The sequence below is a fragment of the Halichoerus grypus genome, chromosome 13, assembly GCF_964656455.1.
Source record: "Halichoerus grypus chromosome 13, mHalGry1.hap1.1, whole genome shotgun sequence".
Lineage (NCBI taxonomy): Eukaryota > Metazoa > Chordata > Mammalia > Carnivora > Phocidae > Halichoerus > Halichoerus grypus.
The window spans coordinates 21,392,510-21,406,344 of record NC_135724.1 but is presented as its reverse complement, the minus strand read 5'-3'; the positions used below and the strand labels follow the sequence as shown (position 1 = coordinate 21,406,344).

The 13,835-nt window shown below is 35.7% G+C and overlaps 1 protein-coding gene across 2 annotated transcripts in view; it reads left to right on the top strand.

The window, feature by feature from the left end:
• The window catches only part of DCC (DCC netrin 1 receptor), a 1,153,179-nt gene that overhangs the window by 851,344 nt on the left and 288,000 nt on the right, over window positions 1-13,835 (top strand). The window lies entirely within an intron of this gene.

The following is a 13,835-nucleotide window of genomic DNA, read 5'->3' as shown; positions in this document are numbered from 1 at the left end:
CCTTGGGTGCTTGGTGGTTTCCATGTGAAGGAATGTTCCAGAAGAGCACAGTGAGTGAGCAGCATGGATTGCGCATCTTCTTCAACCACACTTGAATTAATTAAAGGAAGGATTGGTTTACTAATAGCACACAGTTTTATAAATGTGACAATGATTAAAGGCTGTCCCATCGGGAAGCAAAGATGTCTATTTACTTATATTTACCAGTATAGGACATAATGTGCTAGATGCCACAACTGATTGAAGGAATGAACAAAACCTTCCCCTTGAAAGAGGTGGAATGGAGAGACTTTGCTTCCTGACAGATTAATTAGAATGGGATGTTTCATCATCATCCCTATTTTGCACTTATGAGTTATAGACATCAAAGGCCCTTCTTGAGGTCCAATAAGGTTATATTTATGAAGCAGTGTTATCCAGTGATTAATGTTTTCCTGGCCTGGAAAGCTGATATAACTTTCAAAAGGACTTAAATTAGGCTAGGTGTGGCTGAAGATAAGGAGCCTAATGCCAGAAGTCAGTTCTCTAGAAACATCTCCTTATTTCAAGTGTGCCTTGGGGGTTAAAAATAAGCTAAAGCCATATAGGACAGTGAAGCAAACAAGGATTGTTTTGGCTTGACTCTTTCATCACTTGGTTTTATGCTCTCAGGGAAGTGACTTCACTATCCCTGGGCCTCAGTGAGGGGGGATCAGCCTAACGAGTCTCTAAGCTTTGGGAGACAGCAGGGAAATCTTACGAGTCTTAGAGAAAGTCATACTCTGGTTTTTTATTCTAGCTTTCTCTCTTAATAACTGTATGTGATCTTAGAAAAGTTTCTGACCTCAGCAAGCCTCAGTTTCTATATTCAGGGAGTATGAATGTTAATGTTTTCCTTATTGATTTACCATGAAGAAGTAGTAATAGAACATATACAAGGGATCTAACTTTGTGTCAGTAGCCATTCACTCAGTGTATGATTCCTTGCTATACTTTGCAAAAATCTCCCATGAAGCCCTGTTTTGTGACTGTGATCGGATTTGCCTCCGTCAAATGAATTTGTCTTTTGGAACAAGTGAAATGTCTCTAAAACCGTTAGCCTCTTATATTTTTAGTCCCCATATTGGATAAGAACTAGTAAAATAAATTTAAAATTAGAAGGGGTAAAATCAGTGAACTTCGGGAGAAAAAAAATGAGCTAAAGGAAAAAAAACAGAAATAAATATCCCCTAAAAACTGTATTATTGTTTGCAACAACATTAAATATTTTACAGATGTGCCACTCAAATTAAGAGATTACCAAATCATAGTCAAGTAGATTTTTACAATTATTGTAGGTTGTTAATGGATGAAATTTGGAAAACATACTATGATTTCTCGTTTTAATGATTTATTTTTATTAAAGTTTTCACCAGCATCTTTCCTCCAGAAAAGAACATAGAAATTGATACAAACTATTTTGTGTGTATGCATGTGTGGTCATATTCTTTAAAAGTCTACTCTTGTAAAGGATGAATGTTTTCTTCTGAAATGTGAATAAGGCATTATTGAATGACCTTGGATGCTGACTGTATTTAAATATGGATTTTTACCTCCCTGAAAAGGGAATTCTTATTTTGCAAAATTGGATTTTCAACTGATTTCTATATATGTATACAAATATCCCAGCCTGTACTCTTCTATAATATGCAATGCTTGCTACAACCAAATATAAGCACTCCTGTTTCTATTCTCCTGTGGTTATATCTGGAACATTGCATTGCTAGAAAATTTAACTTGTTCATTAGCTTTTCAGAATGAATACAGCAGGCCCAGGCACTGGAAAACCACTTATTTGCCTCTCCTTCTTTCTGTTATCTTATTTCCTAGCTTTTAAGGAATTATAAAATATGAGTTTGGATTCTTCTTGGACTCTTCTTGGTTTGTTACCAAGAAGAAAGAAACTGGATGGTCAAAACACTTGTTTTGTTTTGTTTTGTTTTTTTATCCCCAGTGTTGATGAAGAGAAATACAAAAACAATATTGTATTTTGATGTTCTTCTTATGTTTGAAACAAAAGTTCTCAAATATATTATTTATCCCTGTTACCATTTTAAGAACCAAAATTTATTTAAAAAGGAATACTTTAGTTGAATAAGTAATAGTATTATCTAACTAAAAGAATTACAACATTTATGTTATTCATTTTACTTGAGATTTTTATTTAATATAGAACAGAGCCATATTTTAAAATTTTATTCTATATAATATTTACAATTACTGAACATAATTGATCATTTTATTGATAGTCAATGAGAAAGTTTGGTGGTGCTAATACTTTTGCACATAGGTAACTAGGATTTCTGTACATAGAATTGAGAAGTTACTATAAGGTATAAAAATGACCATTTATAGGTTCTTGTTAAGGTTCTGGCTACCAATAAGACAACAGGACTGAGAAATCATGTCCCAAGTTATGCGGACAGTAAGATTCTTACATGTTTATATAAAAGAACCAAAAGAAATTCTGTTACTATATTGTTCTTAAAGCCCCTATACAGATTACCTTTATAAAGCTATAAACACAGAACAGACTTGATTCCCTTTCTGCAGCCTTACTGTGAACACAGATTTTGTTCTGAAGGAATGGCTTTACCTATAGATACTAATTTTAGTAGTAATGAGTCATGATTATATGGTTATTTCTCATACTAAAATTGCTTTACAAGAAATAACATCTTCAGGGGCACCTGGGTGGCTCAGTTGGTTAAGCGACTGCCTTCGGCTCAGGTCATGATCCTGGAGTCCTGGGATCGAGTCCCGCATCGGGCTCCCTGCTCAGCAGGGAGTCTGCTTCTCCCTCTGACCCTCCCCCTCTCATGCTCTCTCTCTCTCTCATTCTCTCTCTCAAATAAATAAATAAAATCTTTAAAAAAAAAAAAGAAATAACATCTTCATAAGAAAAGAGAAAATAATGATTTACATAATGGACTTAAAATGTGACTGTTTTATTGAGAAAATGTTATAGGAATAATTTCCTTAAGATTTTACTTTAAAATTCAATTATTATTTGAAGAAATAAATATTACAACTTAATTAGTTGGGTAGAATATAAAGCATAAGTTGTAGACTGGGAAGAGATTATGCTGGTACTTGACTATCTTCCAATATAAAAGTTCCGAGAGTAAGAACATTTAGAGAATGCTACGATTCAAGATGCTTGGACTCCTTTCCTAGCTCTTTGAGATCTTGGAAAGTCGAGATCAGTTTCATTGAGTCATTTGCTGTGTACTTAACAGTGTATCTACTATATACTGTATACATACATATACACACATGCATATATACATACATACACACTGCGTATGCACCTACTGTATGACTATGTATACCTAAGTGACCCAGTCTTTGCCTTCATGGAACTCATGGTTTAATAGGAAAACATATGAGAGAAAATTCACTTTTAATGTAACCAAATTCAGTCGATGTTAACTCCTCAAAGTTGACATTATTTTCTTATTGATAAAATGAGAGAGTTGAAGAGAGAATCTCTAATTACTCTATGGCTCCAAATATCTATAACTGTATTTTCACTTGTCAGACCTTTTCTCAATCATTTTATCTTTACAGAATTAGAGAAAATGGGACACGTATATTGATTAAAGTATACTGGATTCAGTTCACATGTTTAGATATTTATTGATTGATTACCAAGAATGAAATTAAAAATAAATAAATAAAACCCAATATATCACCAGGTATGGATCCTTGTGCAGGTTTAGATTTCTTAAATGTAGAATAGTGGATTCCTCTTGTTCTCTCATTGCACCTTTCTAGTGTTGAAATTCTTATCCTTGAACACCGGATACATCTATGCCGATGTAATTTTATTGCATTCCTAAAAGCTAATACCCAGTTAGTCACTCGCAGTTTGATAGTGTGTGTGATGCCTTAATTGCAACAGTAGAAAAAGTGATTGGTGTTTTTCCTACATCTTAGTGCCTCACTCCCTCATGTGTGAGCATACTTTGGCATGCTTAAATAACTTGAAAATTAGTTTAATGATCATACAATTCCCTTTACCTGGAAACTACCCAAAGGGAGAATTAAAACAACAATTTCCAACTTCAGAAAACATACTGATCATTTTGGTTCCAGATATTTTAACATCTGTTTTTTCTTTCTTTTCTCTTTTTCTCTCTTTTTTTAAAAACAAAGCAAAGCAACAAACAAACAAAAACAATGCAGAGGTAATCTAAGGACTGTATTATTGGGTAACCTCAGAGGGGCATATGCTTCTGAAAATGTGGAGTGACAGAATGGGTTTGACTCAGGTCTCTGTCCCCTGTCATTGGGCTGGTTCTCTTATCAACAGAACATGAGAGTCAAGTGGACGGCTGAGTGAGTTATTTGCATTTGACTCCCAACTGGGATACACACTTGTTAGGGACCGTGAACAAAAGTGAGGAGAGGGGAGAGAATGGAGAATTGTAAAACAAAGAGGCAGTGTGAGTTACAATATTAATTTGCAGATACTTTGGTTTTTTGTTTTTTTCCCCCACCGATTGGAGGTTTCTCCTCTTGGTTGTCCAGAGGGCGCTGGAATTCACACCACTTCCTGCTGCGTCGCATCCGCCCTGAAAACATACTGCTCATACAGGTGTTCTAGACCCTCTTCTTCAGTCTAACCATACTTCCTGTGAATGTTGGTCTTCCCCTTGTATGTTGAACATAGGCAGAGGCCTCAGACAGCTCATGAAAACAGTTTTTTGTTTCTCTCCCAATCATCCTGAATCCTTCATAAAATACACTTTGGCCACTGAGTTATTTGGAGCCAGACCTCTGAGTCCTCCCCACAACAAATACAGTTGGTTTCTGAAATGTATTTAATGTAGAGAAAGAGGACATGCAGGAGTCCTCAGGTCATTGATACCATGCAAAGATAAATTAGAAACTGGCATTTGCAATAATATTTACACTTCAGTGGTGTTTTTATGCAATCATAATACACAAAGCATTTCTACTTAATTATAGTGTCTGGTCCAGTTATTCGTCAATTCAATTCAAGTGGATATAGATCCCTTGTATTTATTTTAGTTATTGATCTCTTCATTGATGCATTACCTGAGTGTTTTTTGAGTGTAGACAATGTCCAGAGGGCCATGATTGAAATAGTCTTGGGAAGGGTATAAGGGTAGAAGTGTAATTTTAAGGAAGACAATGTTTCCTGATAGTTCTTCCAGTCTAGTCTTTCTGTTTTTGCTTAGAATTTGTAGAATAGACTGGCTATAAATTTTTATGTTATGTTAAAATTGGACAACATGTAATTCAGGGGAACTCCCTCAAGAATAAAACTTTGGTCTGTAATTTGGAAAGAATGTGTCTTCAGATATCTGCTGGCCTGCTTACATTTTAAAAAAATCAATACTTTTTATTGTACTAAAATACATATAACATAAAATTTACCATTCTAACATTTTTTTGAGTGTGTGGTTAGTGGCATAAGTACATTCACATTGTTATGCAATCATCACGACCATCCACTCTCAGAACACTTTTTATCTCCTCAAACTGGAACTCTGTCCCCATTAAATAATAATACTCTATTTCTCCCCTTTCTCCGGGCTCTGGCAACCAACATTCTACTTTCTGCTTCCTGACTTATTTTATAAAAAGTGAGGAGACTTATTCGTGGAAAAAAAATGTGATTGTCTTCTTACTCTATCTTAATAAAGAAATGAGAACATTCTTAAAGTTTTACATCTTCACAGGGAAATGAAGGATCTAATGAATCATAGTGGTCAAGAATATAGGCAGATGCTTTAATTGGCTGGGAGGGAACACCTCACTTCCCATTATTGATACTGCTTTCAAAATAATTCTGTTCCAAGGTCCCATATTTATGAATTCTTTTTTAAAATCATGGAACACTACATCAAAAACTAATGATATAATGTATGGTGATTAACATAACATAATAAAATAAAATTTTAAAAAATTTACTGACAAAACCAACTGCTATAGTTAATAATAATGAACCAGAAGTATATGCATGGGATTGTTCTGGAGTAACTCTGAAAACATAATTTTGGTCACCAACATCAGTTTCATATCCCATTTACAGTTTAGACCAGAGCTCTGAACCAGTAGCTAAATCGATCCTTTGATTTTTTTTTTTTTTGAAAGTTCAAATAAGTCAACAGTTTCCATCTTTTTTTTTCCCCAGTGAAAACACAGTGAATGGATAAACTATGATGTGGAAGGTATTAGGATAGTGTAAAAAAAAAATAGATAACCAATTTTTAAATAACAAATCCACCATGCCAATTTAAATGCATTCTGTAAATAAGTTCAATAAGAGAATACACTGTGAATTCAAAGCATATCTTCATATTACACTATCATTCATTCTCTTAGAGCTGTTCTTAGAGAATACTGACTCATGGTACTTTCCCAAGCAATGATGTTGCATGGTTTAAAATGTTGTGAGAAATATAAGTCCCCTAATAGAGATACTAAGGGCTGTGAAAAGTATTTGTTTAACTCTGTTTTGGTCAAATGATTTCTTTCTATAGATGCCTTTTATACTAAATACTATCCTTAAAACTTTTTCCATGTTACTTATCTTGGTAACATCGTATACATTTCAAACAAGAACAGTGCAGTCCATAAGTTGAGCTAACTCATCTCCACAAAAAAGTACATTCTTCCCTGAATTAATTTCAAATAAAAATATAAATTAAGTGGAAAAAAAGAGAGAAGAAAAAATAAATTTCTGAAAAACTAGAAGTGAATCTAAGAATAGTCTTTACAAAGCACCTATGTGCATAAACTATGGAATAGGGAGTCGAGAATGACCTATATGACCTCTCTTACAGGATTTGAATAAATAAGAGGCATGATTAAATCTCCATGTCTATATGAACTTTTTATAATGTAGATAGGATTAGAAAAACATTTCCTAGAATGTTTCAAATACTTACATGTATCATTTTTTGTTGTGTGTTTTGGGGTTAATATTTTGTTCTTTCCAAATTCATTCTTGTTACTGCCATCTAGGATACCTGCACAAAGGATTTGGACAAAGACTAAAATAGGTGGTAGAATACCACCTTCTTGTGTATTCTAGCCCCACTTTAATATCACCTTGGTAATTTGTACTTCATCACACACATTTCTAATGGCTCCATTTCTGGTTGGCTCTGAAAGCAAAGCTCACTTTCGCCTCTCCATGAAGTTTAATGAGATTTCCCTCAAGTCATACATTTTTGAAAAGTGGGAGGTTTAATAATGGGCTTAAATAATGAACCTAGGTCTAGTGATAAAGTCTCTGATTTTAATTTAGTTCAAGGAAGTTGCCCTTATATTTGGAATGGTTGATTACTTAGAGGACATGAATAGGTTCAGTCTTACCAGCAGGTAAAAGCAGTCGCTAACTATGTGATTTGAATTTAGAGATGTTGAAACATTCACCTACATGCAAAAAACTTAATTTGCTTGTCTAGCTTAAAATATCGCTTACCTTAGAAAACAACTGTTAGCATACAAATCCTTCATCTAAACTATTTAAGATATTAGCATGAGTTATTTTAATTAACATTCCTGATACATATTTAAGGAACACCTAATTATAATAATAATAATGGCAGTAACTAACTTTTTCAGCAGGTATTTTGTGCCTGGCGAAGTGCTAAGCAATTAAAACACTATTTTATTTACTTCTTATAATAACCTTATAAGTATTAGTTGTTAAACTGATTACTGGAATACTAACTTTGAGCTGAGCTTATTGCTGGAAAAGCTACAATGAAGGCAGTCAAATCTCCTTCTTTCCTGGAGCTTACTTAAATTCAAATACAGGGAGATAGATTGATAAGCAAACAAAGAGCTGAACAATTAACACAAGAGAATGATGAATTGTGTGAAGAAAATTAAACACAATACCATGACAGAGAAGGACCTAACTTAAATCAGATTGTCAGAGAAAAGCCTTTTAAGGAGGTGACACTTGAGCTGAGTCAAGAATATGAAAAAGGGCCAGTGTCTGCACCCTTAGGATAAAGCATTCCAAGGAAAGCTCCCAGCTAGTACAAAAGCCTTGACAAGGGAACCGTCTGTGAATGATTGAAATAATAGCCATATGCATGAATCACAGATCTCTGGGTCACAGGCAGATCATGTGGGGCTTTATAGGGCATGGTAAAAATTACAATTTCATTCTGTGGATGACGAAAAGAGGTTTGAAAGGGGAGTGATCTCTTTTTAAAAGATCACATTGGCTGCTGTGAGGAAAATTATTAGGGATGGGGCAGAGTGGAAGCAAGGAGACCGTTTAGGAGACAATTGAGTGATCTGTATGAAATGATTGTAGCTGGGACTTGGGAGTCATTACAGCAGATGAAGAGAGAAATGGGAAAAATCGTGATGTGTGTTGCATTTAGAGCCAATAAGATTGGCTAATGGATTGGCTATAAAGGTCAGGGGAAAGAGAAGGATCAAGGATAGAGACTAGATTTTTGCTACAACAAATGAGTGCACCATGGGGCTGTTTAATGAGATAAGGATGAGTGCAGAAAAAGATGGGTTTAGAGGGAACAATCAGTTTTTGGACGTTTTGAATTTGAGATAACTACTGGACATACAATTAGGGATGTCAATCATGTAGACAATCTGGCATATGAGACCAGAGGTCTGATGACAGGTCATGACAGGAGATATAAATTTAGGAGTCACTGTCATATCGATGACACCTGGGGAGAGATTATAGTTAGAAAACCAAATGGCTGAATCTTGAGCTACTGCACATTTAGAGATTGGACAGATGAGAAGGAGCAAGAGCAGTAGGAGAAAATAAAGAGGGATGGTATCGCAGAAGCCAGGGTTGGGGGGAGGGGATTTGGGGGCGAGAGTGCTGCTAACCATGTCGGTGCTGATGAAAAATATAGTAAAATAATGACAGCAATGGGGCCGCTTGGGAGGGAGCATGAAAATGGAGAGGAAGGCGAGGGAACTGCAGAGCATGAGCACAGATGTTTTTGAGAAGTTTTGTTCTGAAGTGCAACAAAGAAATGGACGGTAACTTTAGGAGGTGGTAGGCTTAAGGGAGGTTTTATTGCCTGTTTTATTTATGTATTTACCGTTGTTTCCTTTTTGAACACAGGAGACACTGCAACTTTTGCAAATAGCGCAGCCTAGAGGGGGAAATTAGTGATGCAGAAGAGAGAGTGGAAAATTGCAAGAGTGCAATCCTTTGTGTAGGCAAGAAGGCGGAGGCTCCAGGACGCAGGTGCAGGGGAGCAGAGGCTCCAGGACGCAGGTGCAGGGGAGCAGAGGCTCCAGGACGCAGGTGCAGGGGAGCAGAGGCTCCAGGACGCAGGTGCAGGGGAGCAGATTCTTCAATCTTGGGAAGGTGAGCCAAGGCAGAGGGAGTGGGCGCAGATGCAGTTATGTCAGTAGCTGAGATGAGAAGTATGACAAAAGTTCTTCACCAGCATGTGAAGTCTTGGAGGATCAAGTATTGAGAGTTTGAAGACAGGGAGCAAGATGAGAAATAGTTATTTCAGATTGTAGGAAAGAGAATCATAAAGTATGTGAACTTATGATTGCTGAGCAGTGTGGACTGGCCATTTGGGATTTGTCGTCATGAATTTAAAGTGAAACTAACCAACACAATTGTGTTTGTTTCCCTCTCCAGGGGTGGTTGCTTGGTTGCTGGCCTGGGTTAGGCAGATAGTTGGGTTTTATCTTGTTTGGAGTTTGTCAGGGGAGAAGGGGTGGAGTGGCAAAGGGGTTTTGCAAGGGAATGATTAAAAGAAAGACCCACTTCCTCGAAGCTAAGGAAGGAAAGGAGGGTAAGGGGCAGGAGTGATGGATAATGAAAAAGTGGTTAAAGTCAGTGGATTGTATAATGATTGTTGTATAATTGTATAATAATTGTATGATTATTATTAATGTACTCCATCTTTCCAGAGAGACCACTGAAATTTGGAGAGGCTAGGTAATGAGCCCCGTTGCCATACAGGGAAGAAGTGGCAGCACAAGGATTCAAACCCAAGCTAAGGTTGTTGGTCGTTTGGCCACACTGCATCCTATATATAGGGCCTTATGAGAGAAGGAGTTCAAGATAAGCTTGGCCTTCAACTGCTTTAAGTTCTCAGTAGGAGTAGTTTCCCGGCAGAAAGTAAGGTCTAGATCAGAAGCTGGAAGATGGGTTAAACCATCAAGTGGCCAACAGAACTAGGTGCGGAAAGCAGGGAAAGACGTGGGTATAAATGTCAAGAAAGGAGGTCATAAATGTTAAGAAAGGAGATCTCCTGAGAAGGAGATTCAAAAACACATGCGTATGGCTCCCCAGTGTCTCCCGGACTGAACCTACCTGTAAGACTGACTCTATTCCTCGCAACCATATATTTCTCCCTGATGAGCCTAAAAAACACCTAAGAAGAGCCCTAGATTGTTCACTGAGCAAAGCTGATATTAAACAATTTTAAAGACTTCTGGCATTTCCAAAGGTAATTCTGGTTTTTCCTCAATTCCAAGTTGTAGAATATATTTATTAATGAAACTTTGAAAGGGAAAAAATGAGATCACAGAGGAGAGCTTTACCTCAACTCTCAAGATTTGTTGGCAATAAAATAAAACTTGTAAATTTTTTTTTTTTTTTTTTATCAGTAGCCGCAGTGGTCTGGAACCATGAGGAAATGTATGTAAGGTTCAGAGTAAATGCAAATCAGAACACTTTTTTTATTAGCAAACATCGTTATTTTATTAGCAAACATCGTTAATTTAAATAATAAGCAAAACTAAACCAAATGGGCATTAATTAGATAAGAAGCCTAGAGCAAACATTGCCAGGTAATAGTGCAACTATCTAAATAAGAGTGTTATTTTAAGATATAGCTGCTTTAGCAACCAAACTAAGTCTAATATATCATTGCCCTGAAGTCATTTTGGTTTAATCTCATTTAAAAAGCCCACTAACATGCAATTTCAATATATACTCTCAATAGCACTGAACACTGAAATCTACTTATTTCATTTATTATGTTGCTCTTTCACATAGAAAATAGCTTCCATTAGTTTTCCAAAGCTGTCCAAAACATCAGTCAGTCCACTGGAAAACTCTCTACATGAAATTGACAATCTAAAAGCATCATCTTCATGTTTCCTAAACATTTTTAGAAAATATTCCACATACTATATTGAATACAGATGGATTTTTCAAATACATTGAGAAGTATGTAATAGTAGGGTAAAAAGTATGGAAGAACAGAGGCTCCTGGGTGGCTCAATCGATTAAGTGTCCAAATCTTGATTTCGGATCTCAGGGTCATGATCTCAGGGTCAAGAGATTAAGCTTTGTGCTTGCGATCCTCTCCCTCTGCCCCTCCCCCCAGCTTGAGTGCACTCACAGGCACATGCTCTCTCTCTCTCAAATAAATAAATCTTTTTAAAAAGTATGGAAAAACAATTTAAGATTTTCAGAAAATTAACTTATGGTTCTATTAAATATCTAATCTTCATGGAACTAGGAGAAATTATGTGTGTCTTCTACAAATTCCTTTGTTCCAAGGCAAATGAGAAATTCCATTTTCTTTTTTTTATTGTAATAACTCAAGTTCCTCCTACCTAAACATTTCTCATACTTCAGAGAGATCTATTTGACAAATCATTTTGTGTTTTAGTGGAGAGGCAGTAGCTATTAACTAGATAGTTGTCTATTTTATTTTTACACGGATAAAGTTGAAGAGACACACACAAAAGGGATTTATACAGGAAGAAATGCCCCATACTGACTTTAAATAAAATTCATATTTTTTAAAATATGAAGCTGACTGTAGATTTTTATCTTTTATGCATAGATGAATCTAAATGGTGCAAAGCATATATATGTCAAAGTCCATGGCTGTGATATCAACATGTACTTCTCCAGAGATGTTTATATTTCAATATTTCCAAGTTAAGGGTTTTTGTGGGGTTTTTTTGTACTTCAAAGAAATAACATATTTGTGTTTCATTTAGATGCTAATGTACATAATTCTCTTGATGAAATCAAATATAATGACATTTAAAGGAAACATTGTCAGTTTGAAAAAATCCAAATGATTTCTTCATTTGGAGGTTTTATTAGCAAAAAGGGAACAAAAATTTTAAAAATTATTTTTGTTATAACCTTGGATTCATTTTCTCATGCGTTTATTCATTTGTGCATTCATTTATTCATATGTTTGCTTAATAATAAATATTCATTGAGTATATACCATGCGACAGACACTAGCTAGACACTTCTGTTCTGCCAGTTTAATAAGAGGCCTCCCTGGTTGCTTGTCAGTCAGGAAACCTCAACACCTCCATGAGCAGTAGCAAAGAATGAGAAACTCTGACAAGTCACAGCACCTGACATTGAATAGAGCTTCTGCTTGTGTAGAAGAAATTAAATTCTCTATCTGTGATAATGGAGCAGTTGCTCGCCCCTTGCCTGTTGCTTAGGGGCAGTCGGGAGGTTTTTTTATTATACTTAGCTTTGATATAATCAGAGATGTTCTAGGTTGATGGACGAGACACCAGGTCTGTGAAGCTGCACCTGAGCTCCAGGTGGGACAGAATCTTGCTCATTGCCTTGCTCTCCTGGAGTGGAAGCTGAGTGTGACAGAATCAGCAGGTGGAGGCTCACCATTGCAGTTTGGAGAAAAAAGAAGGTGAAGGCTCCGAGTTAAAGTTCTCAAACTTTAAGGAGCATGAAAATCCTATAAGGCAGTCCTTGTTGAAAATGAAGAATCCCTTCCCCACCTCCTAGCACACACACTTTTGATTCAGGAGGTTTCCTATCCAGGAAACTTGTGTTTTCAGATAGCAGATGACAGTTTCAGTGTTTAATCCAGAAGGCAGTCCATCCATTTTCAGTGATCATGATGAATGATAGATAAACACCTCTGTACCTTTTTTGAAATGTAAGTGACAATCTTACATAATAAAGCCCATGTTTAGCATTTACTTTAGCAGCTTTAGAGACTTTTCCCTACTCTCTATTATGGATCCTTTTGTCTTTAACACTAATTCATAAGTTGAGATGCCCCCAAAGTAGAAGAATTACACAGTTTCTTTAATAATATCTTTGTAATAAATATAAGTCATTTCCTTAGTAATGGATTATTTGAGCCTTTTAAAGCTGAAATGATCAGAATTTTTTAATGGCATTCACAAAACACAGTTGTTTTTTCCTTAAGGGATTCCATTATCTGATTTTACTAATAACACGTAGTCTTTTTTCTGTTACTCAGCCATTTACTCATTAATTAATTTTTCTTGATTCATTTACTCAACAAAGAGTTATTATGTACCTATTAGTTAACAACTAGATACTGGCACCCCTTAAGAGGCCTTATCAAGAAATAATCTGAAATTTAGATCATTGAGATAAACTGTCTGAATTGCAGTATGATAAGCTAAATACACCGGTGTGTACTTTTTTTTTTTCTTATTTTGAATTATATATAAAGGAAGCAAATGCCTGCCTTAAAAATCTTCACTTAAAGATTACAAAATATTTAGAAATTCTGTATATTCAGTTTAGAACACCAGAGGAAACGTTTGTTTCAATCAATCATTTGTATGATTTCTCTCTATAATTGATAGTAGATACCACAATTTTTAGAAATATCTGCATGTGTGACATGTAGTTTGAGGCCTAATTTTCCTCGATGTGTATGTAAGTATGTAGACTTGGCTGGAGTAAATGAGTACCCCTTTTCCTGAGAGTATTTGCTAGGATCCTATTTTGATTTTTAGAATTGATTTTTTTCCTCTATCCCAAGGAGGACATGTGTGTCAAGAACTTTACTATGGGATACAACTTGACAGAGTGACACACACAGGAG